This window comes from Saccostrea echinata, unplaced genomic scaffold (genome assembly GCF_033153115.1).
Source record: "Saccostrea echinata isolate AGI-Se365-2 ecotype Australia unplaced genomic scaffold, CSIRO_AGI_Sech_v1 ptg000054l, whole genome shotgun sequence".
Lineage (NCBI taxonomy): Eukaryota > Metazoa > Mollusca > Bivalvia > Ostreida > Ostreidae > Saccostrea > Saccostrea echinata.
The window spans coordinates 42338654-42349729 of NW_026889803.1; positions in this window are offsets into that span (position 1 = coordinate 42338654).

Sequence of the window (11076 nt, forward strand, 5' to 3'; positions counted from 1 at the left end):
AAACATAAAATTTATAGTTATGCAAAATAATGTAAAAATGATAAGAGTTATAAACTAGATGCTGTCATAAAATAGTAATGCCTGCACATATGTGTTTTCCTCTAAATCACCGTGTATATCCCAACATATGGAGTGTATACTAAATTGTGCGCAGGGTGTATGCTTTCGAAGCGATAGAAATGGGGTAAAGGTAAGTTTTTTGTCCAATGTCTCAATTTATGTATATATATTTCGCCGGGAAGCATATGCTTTCGGAAGAAAGGATTATCTAAATAGTATATGGATACTTATGAATCCATTCACATTGTACACTTTCTAGTTTTATCAAAATTTGTGGATCAGGGCAAGATTGACGCTACATTGTGTTTATGATCAAACATCTGAACAAAGATTAGCTTTATCATCACTTTCATATTACTGTTAAATACACGTTATCTATATAAACGTATGTATAAATTGTCTGTAAATAAAACAGTTCGTAATACGTTCTATTTCCCCTATGGAAGAGTTGTACTTCTTAGTACTTCTTAGTGCGCTCTTTTGTGAAAAAGTCGGAAAATGTACAAATCTTGCGGGATTTCAGGGACAAAAATAACGTAAACATGTAAACAATATGTTGAATGTCGATGAACAAATCCTGAGAAAATGCAAATGAAATATTTTATTATTGTGGACTTTATATACATCAAGAGTAGGAATGACAACAATATCAATTTATATCTATTGTTGGTCGTATGTATCTATTTATCGTATGGTACATTTAAATACAATACACATGCCTCGGAAATGTCGTATTTTTTTATTAATGGATGATAAATTTCGGGTTCTCGCTCTCTTACATATGTCTTTAAGTTCTTTTATTCTTTAATTGGAATGACAAATACATTTAATTGGATTGAGATTGGCATGTTTTGTATTATCCGCAACGCCATGCTGTCCCTGTCAGACGACCAAACGCGCCTCTAATTTTGAAGAGTTCACTAATGGAAATAGAACGTAGAGGTATCACACTGGTAATTGTTTTCACTATGTAATTCTATATAGAATAAAAAAATCATTAAAAATCAGGTATTCGAATTCATGAAAAAATATTTAACAGGAAGTGTTAAACGTTACCAGTCACATCAGCTGACACCAAAAAATAGGGTACCTACACGGCATTTTCTGATTTTTTCCATCCGCAAACAGGAATACCCTCAAAACCACGTGTATTCAATGTGTTTATAAACATCCTGTGTGCACCCCAGGAAGTGGCCTCCTATGCCCCGAAAGATATAGTTCCTGTCAAAAACCTTTAATATTTTACAAAGTACACAAAATATCCTAAGCACAGATACCAAAAATGTAAAAAATAAAAAATAAAAAATTTCTCACAATAAAAAAATATTTCTTTATTATGTATGGAACTACAATTGATTAAGTTCATTTTGATTGGTCAATTACCGGTGTGATACCTTGAAGGACCTTTGAAGTTGTCAGATTTTTTTCATTTTTGCACCTGAGATTTTTTAAATAACTGTCACTAACATCCTAAAGTCTGGGGATCTAATTCCCATTATTGCTGGAGATATGATGCATTTATCTCCCTTACTCCAGAGCAGTCAAGAATACACACTGAGCACTCTGACAGAAGTTTTTTGTGCATATTTTGAAGCAGAATTTCATCCTTAATAGACTAAGCCTGGCAACCAATTTTGTATCCGTGGAGAGTGTATGCACTGTTCTTCACAACAAACAAAAAATAATTCACAAGTCTGAGACCATTATGCAATTATTACATAACAAAATTGCATTTTACCCTCCTGAGAATGACAGAATTTACAGAAATTGTTAAATATTAAGCTGATAATAAAATCTGCATCTGGTCAATTTATGTTCCAAATAAAGCCTAGGTACTTGTCTACAACCTGCTATGCAGAAGTTTATCTTAAAGCTGTGTTGTAACACAGGGCAGTCCAAATGATATCAGCATCTGGGGAGGTTCTGGACAGCTCTGACACTCCATTAAACTTGTTTTGATGATAAGAAAATGGAGAAAACAATTTAGATGTAATTTATTGTTGTGATTTATGTAACTGGCTTTCTCTGCAGACACAAATTAGCCATGAAATTCCAATTGAACATACATAATTATCCTCTTTTCATTGAATTACTCAGGAATTTCAAAGGTGTTTGATGAATTTGCATGATTAATTCAAGTTTACAGCTTTAATTTTGTTTCACCAAATTTACATAAAAATTCAACATTTAAATTTAAAAATATAAATCTTAAACATTTTTATGGGTCTTAACACTTTTAAATGTGAATAAATGCAACAAAGAAACTAATATCAGGCCATCCTCCATGATTCTTGGAGGTGGGTGGGTGTACAAAAACTGCTGATAAAATTTATAGGAAGTGACAGAAGAAGAACAGTGCACTTTATTAGCTGAATTATGGTTATTCTGATATTTTGATTGTGTAAATATGTCAAATTTCTTCATCACTTTAATTTGTAATTTATTAATATTTCAGTACATTAATGTGCTTAACAAATCATGCTAAAATAAACATCCTGACTGAGACTTGATTTAAAAGAGAGGGTCAACACCTACATAAAAGTGGTAAAATGACAAAAAACATTCTCCGGCAAACTGAAAAATCTTGAATGTCAGCATGGAAAAAGTCTAGAGAACCATAACAGGCATACCATGGTGCTAATTGACATTCTGTACTAAATGTGTGATGTATGGTTGGGACTCAGAATAAGTATTCACTCTCATGCCCTGACAGTATTTATGCATTTTTGGTCATAAGCTTCTTATTTTTGAAAAATTCTTAATAAATTTTATTTGTACATTACTTTTATTAGACAAATTTAACTCATTTCATTATTTCTATTCCTTCACTCCAGTAATAAATGAATCACTTAAGGTGAATAAAATGAAAGTAAACCCAGTCTGTAAAATTTAACACTTTTTAAAACATGTTTTACTTCTTCACATTTTATCGCAGTTGTCGCTTTTGTTGAAAACTCATTCGCAAACCCAGAATTAGTCTTTTCTTGAAAAAATCAGCCTAAAGTGCTTTTACGGCAAAGTCTGTAGACACTATAATTGACTGCGATCAGGTGGTGCACAGAGTTTAAAGTCATCTAAAATAAAAAACCAACATTTTCTAACTTCTTTCTACATGTCAGATGCATAATCCTACTTTGAAAGTCATAATTTGGAGTTTTGAGGGTAAAACATGACATATTATTAGTATTTTACATAGAAATCTGTATAAATTAATGTCAACCCTGCTTCTAAATTTAAAAATATGTGTTTTCACACAGAAAGTTCATAAAATGACATATTTTGTTGAAATATGCCTTTATAAAATTAAAACTGCCTTTAATATGGGTGTAGATGATTTTACACAATCACCTTCAAGGTATCACACCGGTAATTGTTTTCACTATGTAATTCTATATAGAATAAAAAATCATTAAAAATCAGGTATTCGAATTCATGAAAAAATATTTAACAGGAAGTGTTAAACGTTACCAGTCACATCAGCTGACACCAAAAAATAGGGTACCTACACGGCATTTTCTGATTTTTTCCATCCGCAAACAGGAATACCCTCAAAACCACGTGTATTCAATGTGTTTATAAACATCCTGTGTGCACCCCAGGAAGTGGCCTCCTATGCCCCGAAAGAAATAGTTCCTGTCAAAAACCAAGTACACAAAATATCCTAAGCACAGATACCAAAAATGTAAAAATAGAATACGGGAAATTAAAAAATTTCTCATAATAAAAAAGTATTTCTTTATTATGTATGGAACTACAATTGACTAAGTTCATTTTGATTGGTCAATTACCGGTGTGATACCTAGTTCATTTTGATTGGTCAATTACCGGTGTGATACCTAGATATTGACAAAAAATCAGTGTTGTGTCCGGAGTGTATGCAACCTGTTGGACCCGGGTTGTATACCCCTTCTTTTTCTTAATTATATCCTTGTACGAAATATCATTGAAAATGTTACTAAACTAGTGACAATTGTGAAATTAAAGTTCTATTTACTGTTTTATATAATTCACCGGTTTTGTACTAGCGCAACTCTAGGTTCATGAAATCCATGTTCGTCGCCCTTTTCAAGCATTCTATCTGAATGTACGAGGTACTTTGTTTAACTGTTTAATGTGATGACTTCTTTTCGATTGAAAGCAACTCACCCAGACGTTCTCATAATGAATGCTTTATTTTAAATATTTTTAAAAAAGTTTTCTCAAAAAACTTAAAGCTTAAAAATAATTTTATATTTATAAATGACTTTGAAAAATAGCGTTTTTTTTGTTTTTGTTTTTTTTTGTCTTTTTGTAATGTCATGAACATCGCGCAATATGTAAACAGACCCCACTTCTGTTAACAATGATTAGTTACTTAATTCAATTATTAGTTCAAACGTAATTTAACATTATTATTAAATGTCAACACATAATGAAACTGTAAGCTGTAGATAATTCACGTGCAAATCTGGACACTGATAGATAATAAATTTAATGTATTACGATATAATTTTAATATTAGACATGCGTAGATCCAGACTCAGAAATCTTTTACCAAGAAAAATGAAATCTAAAAAGTAATAATAATGAAAATAAAAAAGGCAAACAACATGTTTAAATCTCCGAAACATTTAGTCTATTTTGTGGTGTTTGGCTAAATTGGGGGGGTGGGGGGGGGTTATTATTACAAACTGTTTTCCTTTACGTATTATTTGTATGCTGTGTACTTTGCCTCCAGAAGCCCACATTTTGGCAATAAATCATTTGTTTTATATTGTTTTCAGGGGTCCATATTTTCTTAGTAAAGGGGGGGTAGTCCAACGCCATTTTTTGGTTACTTTACAATGTAGATTAATAACTCTTAAAGTTATTGGAGGGTAAAAATTTATCGATTTTAATAACATTGATTGTACCCAAAGCAGTGAGAGTAGCGAGCCTTTTCTAAAATTACATTCTAACACCCTCAAAAAATGTTCGTCCCTTAGAAATATATATATTTTTAAGTGGGCTTTACATGTTCATTGTCATTTGGTAAAATATGAGATCTTTACAGATAAGGAAAAAATGAGTTTACATATTGCTGTAATTGAAAGGAAAATTAATATGAATGGCAAAAATATATTGATTATTATACATGTTACTGAAACAAACAAAAATATATTCAAAATACACAATTCATATAGTGTTTGTTTTATGTTTAACAGGGCGAAATTTTTAGTTTTAAACGAGTTGACCCGAAGAGAGTCCAAAGTGTCCCTAATACTTGGGGGAGGGGTTGTCCTTTGAGGAAATTCCATGATTACGTAGATTTAGACCAGTGCGCCATGTAGCGTTAATTCAATAACGTTCGTTCTTTGCACATCGTCTAGCGCCAATTCTGTTCATGAATGTCGGTGATCGTTCCTTTTTCAATTTTTAATTCTTTCGATTTTTTTTAGCTAGTTTCTTTTTTTACGTCAGTATGTTTATGGAAACTATTCTTGGTTCGGCATAAAGGTCTTTTTAACACTTTCTGTCGCTTATAAACCTGTATGGATAATATCTTCAATCATACTTCGCACTGATTTTTGTAAGAAAAATTTTAGAGGAGGTATACATCCCTGGCCCAACAGGTTGCATACACCCCAGCGACAACAGTGATTTTTCGCCAATATCTTTAATTACGAACTGTTTTATTTACAGACAATTTATACATACGTTTATATAGATAACATGTATTTAACAGTAATGTGAAAGTGATGATAAAGCGAAGTTTTGTACTGATATTTGATCATAAATACAACGTAACGTCAATCTTGCTCTGATCCTCGGAATTGTGTTGAGGTGTTTGATAAAACTAGAAGGTGAACAATGGATTCTTAGGTATCCAAATACTCCTTAGATAATGCTTTCTTCCGTAGGCATATGCTTTCCGGCGAAACATATCTATAAATTGAGAAAATGGACAAAAACATACATTGATCCTCTTTTTATGGTTCAAAAGTATACATCCCGCGCACAACATAGCATACACCCCGTATGTTGGGATATACACTCTTCCTTGTACCTGGGTAATGAAGAACCCACAATAGTTATTCCGTAATCTACATAAAATATATATACATGTATTAAATTGAGCAAAAACTGCACAGGTGAGCATGTGGCTTACAGGCCTCTTGTGTTAGTATTTAAATAATAAATTCATTACCAGTCTGAAATTTAAGAGTTTAATGAGGTAAATTTTCTTAAAGATTTTTTGGAATATTGTTTGTAAAAAAAAAAAAAAGAAAAAGAAATCAGCTTATATTTGGAAGTATTGGAAGTTGATGAATCTGTTCATGTTGTCAAATGCGAATAATATTTTTAGTGCATGGAAATTTTGATGAAATTCAAAACTTGAGATGCCAAAACATTTTTCGAAAAAACGTATCAGTATATTTTTTTGGTTGGGGGGGGGGGGGGGGGGAGGGGCTTTCCAAACCCACCTGGATTACCCCAGTTGACTTCGCCCATTTACACACTCATCCCAAACCTTTTTGTGTAAAATCCTCGGAGCATGTTTTTTCTCCCCTTTGCTCAGTTGGGCTCATACTTCATCCATAGTGTGTCCTTGGATAGAGGGTGTGCAGTGACCTTGAACAGATTTTCTAGATGAAAGGTCAGAAAATTTCTTTGCATAGACCCTTGTTCAGGGTCAAAAACCTCCTTGTGTAAAATCCTTGTTCAAAGCATAATTATTTTCTCTCCCCTTTATTCAGATGAGCTCATACTTCATCCATAGAGTAGAGGGTGTGCAGTGACTGTGAACCAATTTTCTAGATGAAAGGTCAAGGTCAGAAAATCTCTGCATATCAATTCCTTGTCCAGAGCATATTTTCTTTCCCTTTGACTTAGTCAGGCTCAAACTTCATCTAAAGAGTGCCTGTGGGTAGAAGGTTTGCAGTGATCTTGAACTAATTTTCTACATGAAATGTCAAGGTTGAAAAACCTTTCTGTGTAAAATCCTAGTCCAAAGTATATTATCTCTCTCAGTTGGACTCATACTTCACTCATACAGTGTTCATGGGGTAGAGAGTGTACAGTGACCTTGAACTTATATTTATAGATGAAAGGTCATGGTCAGAAAACCTCTTTGTCTAAAATCCTTGTTCAGGGCATATTTTCTCTCCCATTATTCCTACATGGATCAAACTTCAAGTTTCTAGGTTTGTGGTCAAGTCTAAAATTTCTATTTAAAAAAAAAAATATTGAGAATGTTTTCTCCCATTAGTCCCATCTGGACTTTACCAAAAAGCGCCCTTGATTAAGGGTCTCTCGTCCTAATGTCCTTTGCTAAAAGTGGGACCCTTTGAGATCGTCACCATCTCAACGATGTTTAGTCCATGCTGCAACTAGAAATATATCCCTCCCAAAATGTTTTTAAAAAGTTTACTCACCATCGTGTCTTTCGTCTACATCTAATAACAAAAGGGCACGGCCAGAAGTCTTTTCTAATGATTTGTTACAACTTTGAAATGCAAGTCCTATTACTCAAGTAGTGTGTTTTCATTTGTAATGTTTTTAAGGGAGAGAGGCAGTTTGAGAAATAGTATTAGGAAAACCTGCTTTTCAAATCTTTATCAACATCCAAAAATAAAACCGCCACTAAAGTAAAAAAAAAAATACATGTGAGTTTCTGACTTAAATCCATTGGAAAAAAAAAATACATGATTGTCTTCATTTTGAGTGTGCAGAAATGAACTAAATTAAGTTTGAAAACTACTCACTGTGGACCCTCACTTGACTTGTTGCAGACAGGTCAACATACCCCTCAGGGTATAATTATCATACATGTACATGGGCCTGTACAGAATTGCATCAGTCTGGATTAAATCATCATTATCTTAATTAAAATAACAAGAATCACACTAGAGGTGTGATGAAACAGATAGAAACACAAAGAGTTTATTTCTCGTGTAAAGCAGTGTGTAAAACATGTTATATTTAATATGTTGTTTCACTTTTCCCTCGCCTTGATTTGCTCCCTCCCGTTGCTCAGTACCAAATCTCTTGGTACCTGGGAGATACTTATACTATGCATCCAAAAGTTTAGGAAGAGCCCCCAATGCACAGAAACATTTCATATTATGTTGGGCAAGTGCCCCTGGGGTAATCCATAATTATTAAAATATTTCTAAAACAGTTGTGACCCCCCAACCTAAACCATATATATTCTGGTTTCTTATGTCAAAATGCATTGAGTATTATGTTGGGCAAGTGCAAGAACAGGAAATAGACAAGATGCTGAGAGGGGATGTTATTGAACCCATTAATTCCCCTTGGGCAGCACCCATAGTACTCGTTAAAAAGCAAGACGGGACGACTAGATTCTGTGTGGATTAGCACATATCTGTTACTTATGATCGATAAATTCTGTGGACACAATATCAGGAGCAAAGTGCGTGCACTTTAGACCTTGCAAGCGGCTATTGGCAGGTTGTCATGGATGAATCTGACAAGCAAAAGACATCATTTGCAACCTACAGAGGGTTATTTCAATTAAAAGTCTTACTATTCAGCCTTTCAAATAGCCCAGCTACCTTTGAACGTCTGATGGAAGCCATACTTTCTGGGATACAGTGGGGGAAATGTCTAGTGTATCTAGATGATATCATCATTTTTGGTTTGAAGAAACCTTGGAACATCTAACGTCAATTTTCAACAGATTAAAATCCGCAGATTTGATACTAAAGCCAAAGAAATGCGTTTTTATTTCAAGAAGTAACATTTTGCGGACACATTATTTCCCACAATGGCATACGTTGTAATCCTCAGAAAATCACCGCAGTTCGGGACTGGCCAACACCAACATCAGTAACAGAAATAAGGAGTTTTATAGGAATAGCTTCCTATTACAGACGCTTTTCTAGGTAGCCTATCCATTGGCCCGAATAACTTAACAAGAGGCCCAGGGGCCACATCGCTCACCTGAGCACTGTGGCTAGGAAAAAAGGAAAAATCAGTTTAGTATTGAAAAGCTTAAATGCATAAGTGGTCCTTACCTACCCCTAAAAGTGAGTGGTGGGGGGGGGGGGGGGTCATGATTTAAACAAACTTGAATCTACACTAACTAAGGATGCTTACATAATTTTTTGACTAACTGTGACTTTTTTCTCTACAAGTTTGAACTTTCATTGTGGCCCCACCCTACCCCTGGAGGTCATGATTTGAACAAACTTGAATCTACACTATCTGAGGATGCTTCCATATAAATATGACAAACCGTGGCTTTGCTATTCTTGAGAAAAATTTTAAAGATTTTTCCTATATATTCCTATGTAAAACTTTGATCGTTCAATGTGGCCCCACCCTACCCCCGGGGGTCATGATTTGAACAAACTTGAATCTACACAACCTGAGGATGCTTCCACATAAATATAACCAATCATAGCTTTGCTGTTCTTGAGAAGAACCAAACATAGCTTTGCTGTTCTTGAGAAGAAGATTTTTGAAGATATTTCCTATGTACACCTTTGTGTAACTTTGATCGTTCATTGTGGCCCCACACTACCCCCAGGGGTCATGATTTGAACAAACTTGAATCTACACCACCAGAGGATGCTTCCACATAAATATGACCAATCATAGTTTTGCTGTTCTTGAGAAGAAGATTTCTGAAGATTTTTCCTATGTACACATATGTTACACTTTGATCGTCCATTTTGGCCCCACTCTACCCCGGGGGTCATGATTTGAACAAACTTGAATCTACACCACCTGAGGATGCTTCCATATAAATATGACCAATCATAGCTTTGCTGTTCTTGAGAAGAAGATTTTTGAAGATTTTTCCTATATATTCCTATGTAAAACTTTGATCGTCCATTGTGGCCCCACCCTACCCCGGGGGTCATGATCTGAACAAAGTTGAACCCACACCACCTGAGGATGCTTCCACATAAATATGACCAATCACTGCTTTGCTGTTCTTGAGAAGAAGATTGTTGAAGATTTTTCCTATATACACCTATGTAAAACTTTGATCGTCCATTGTGGCCCCACCCTACCCCCGGGGATCATGATTTGAACAAATTTGAATCTACACTACCTGACAATAATTCCACATGAGTTTCATCTTTCCTGGCCCATTGGTTCTTGAGAAGAAGATTTTTCAATAATGCCATTAATTTTTTGCTATTTCGTAATTATCTCCCCTTGGAGGAGGGCGTGGCCCTTCATTTGAACAAACTGAAATTCCTTCACCCAAGGATACTTTGTGCCAAGTTTGATTGAAATTGGCCCAGTAGTTCTGGAGAAGAAGATGAAAATGTGAAAAGTTTACAACACCGACGACGACAGACAACGGACAAATTTTGATCAGAAAAGCTCACTTGAGCCTTCGGCTCAGGTGAGCTAAAAAGACAAGAAGCTTGAATGGTCCGAGGACTGTGAAAAAGCTTTTAATAGCTTAAAACATCTGTTAACAACTGCGCCAATACTGTCTTACCCATCAACAAATGACACGTTTATATTAGATACGGATGCCAGTGCCTATTGAGTCGGTGCTGTTCTATCACAGCTCCAGGATGGAAAAGAGGTTGTAATTGTTTATGGCAGTAAAACACAATGGGATATTGCGCAACGTATCGAAAGTTGTTGGCGGTCGTTACATTTGTAAAGCAGTTTAGACACTATTTATATGGCCGACCATTCCTGTCAAGAACAGATCATGCGTCCTTTATTTGGCTAAAAAAAATTCAAAAAGCCAGAAGGCTTTTTGGCGGGCTGGATCTCGCTATTAGGAACGTATGACTTTACTATTGAATACCGTAAAGGAAATTTCCTTGGGAGTGCAGACGTGTTGTCTACAAGACCCTGGAAGCATTGCAAAAGAGAGAACTGGAATATTCTGTCAATACTGTGACAGCGAGTGCACATGCAGATGTAAATTCTATTGCACAACTAGGATCAAAGTGGCTAGAACAATGGAGTCTTGAATCTCTACAGAATCAACAGGACACTAATCCATCTATTAGTCAAGTAAAACGTCTTCTGCTAGAGTGTACAGAACGTTCCAAA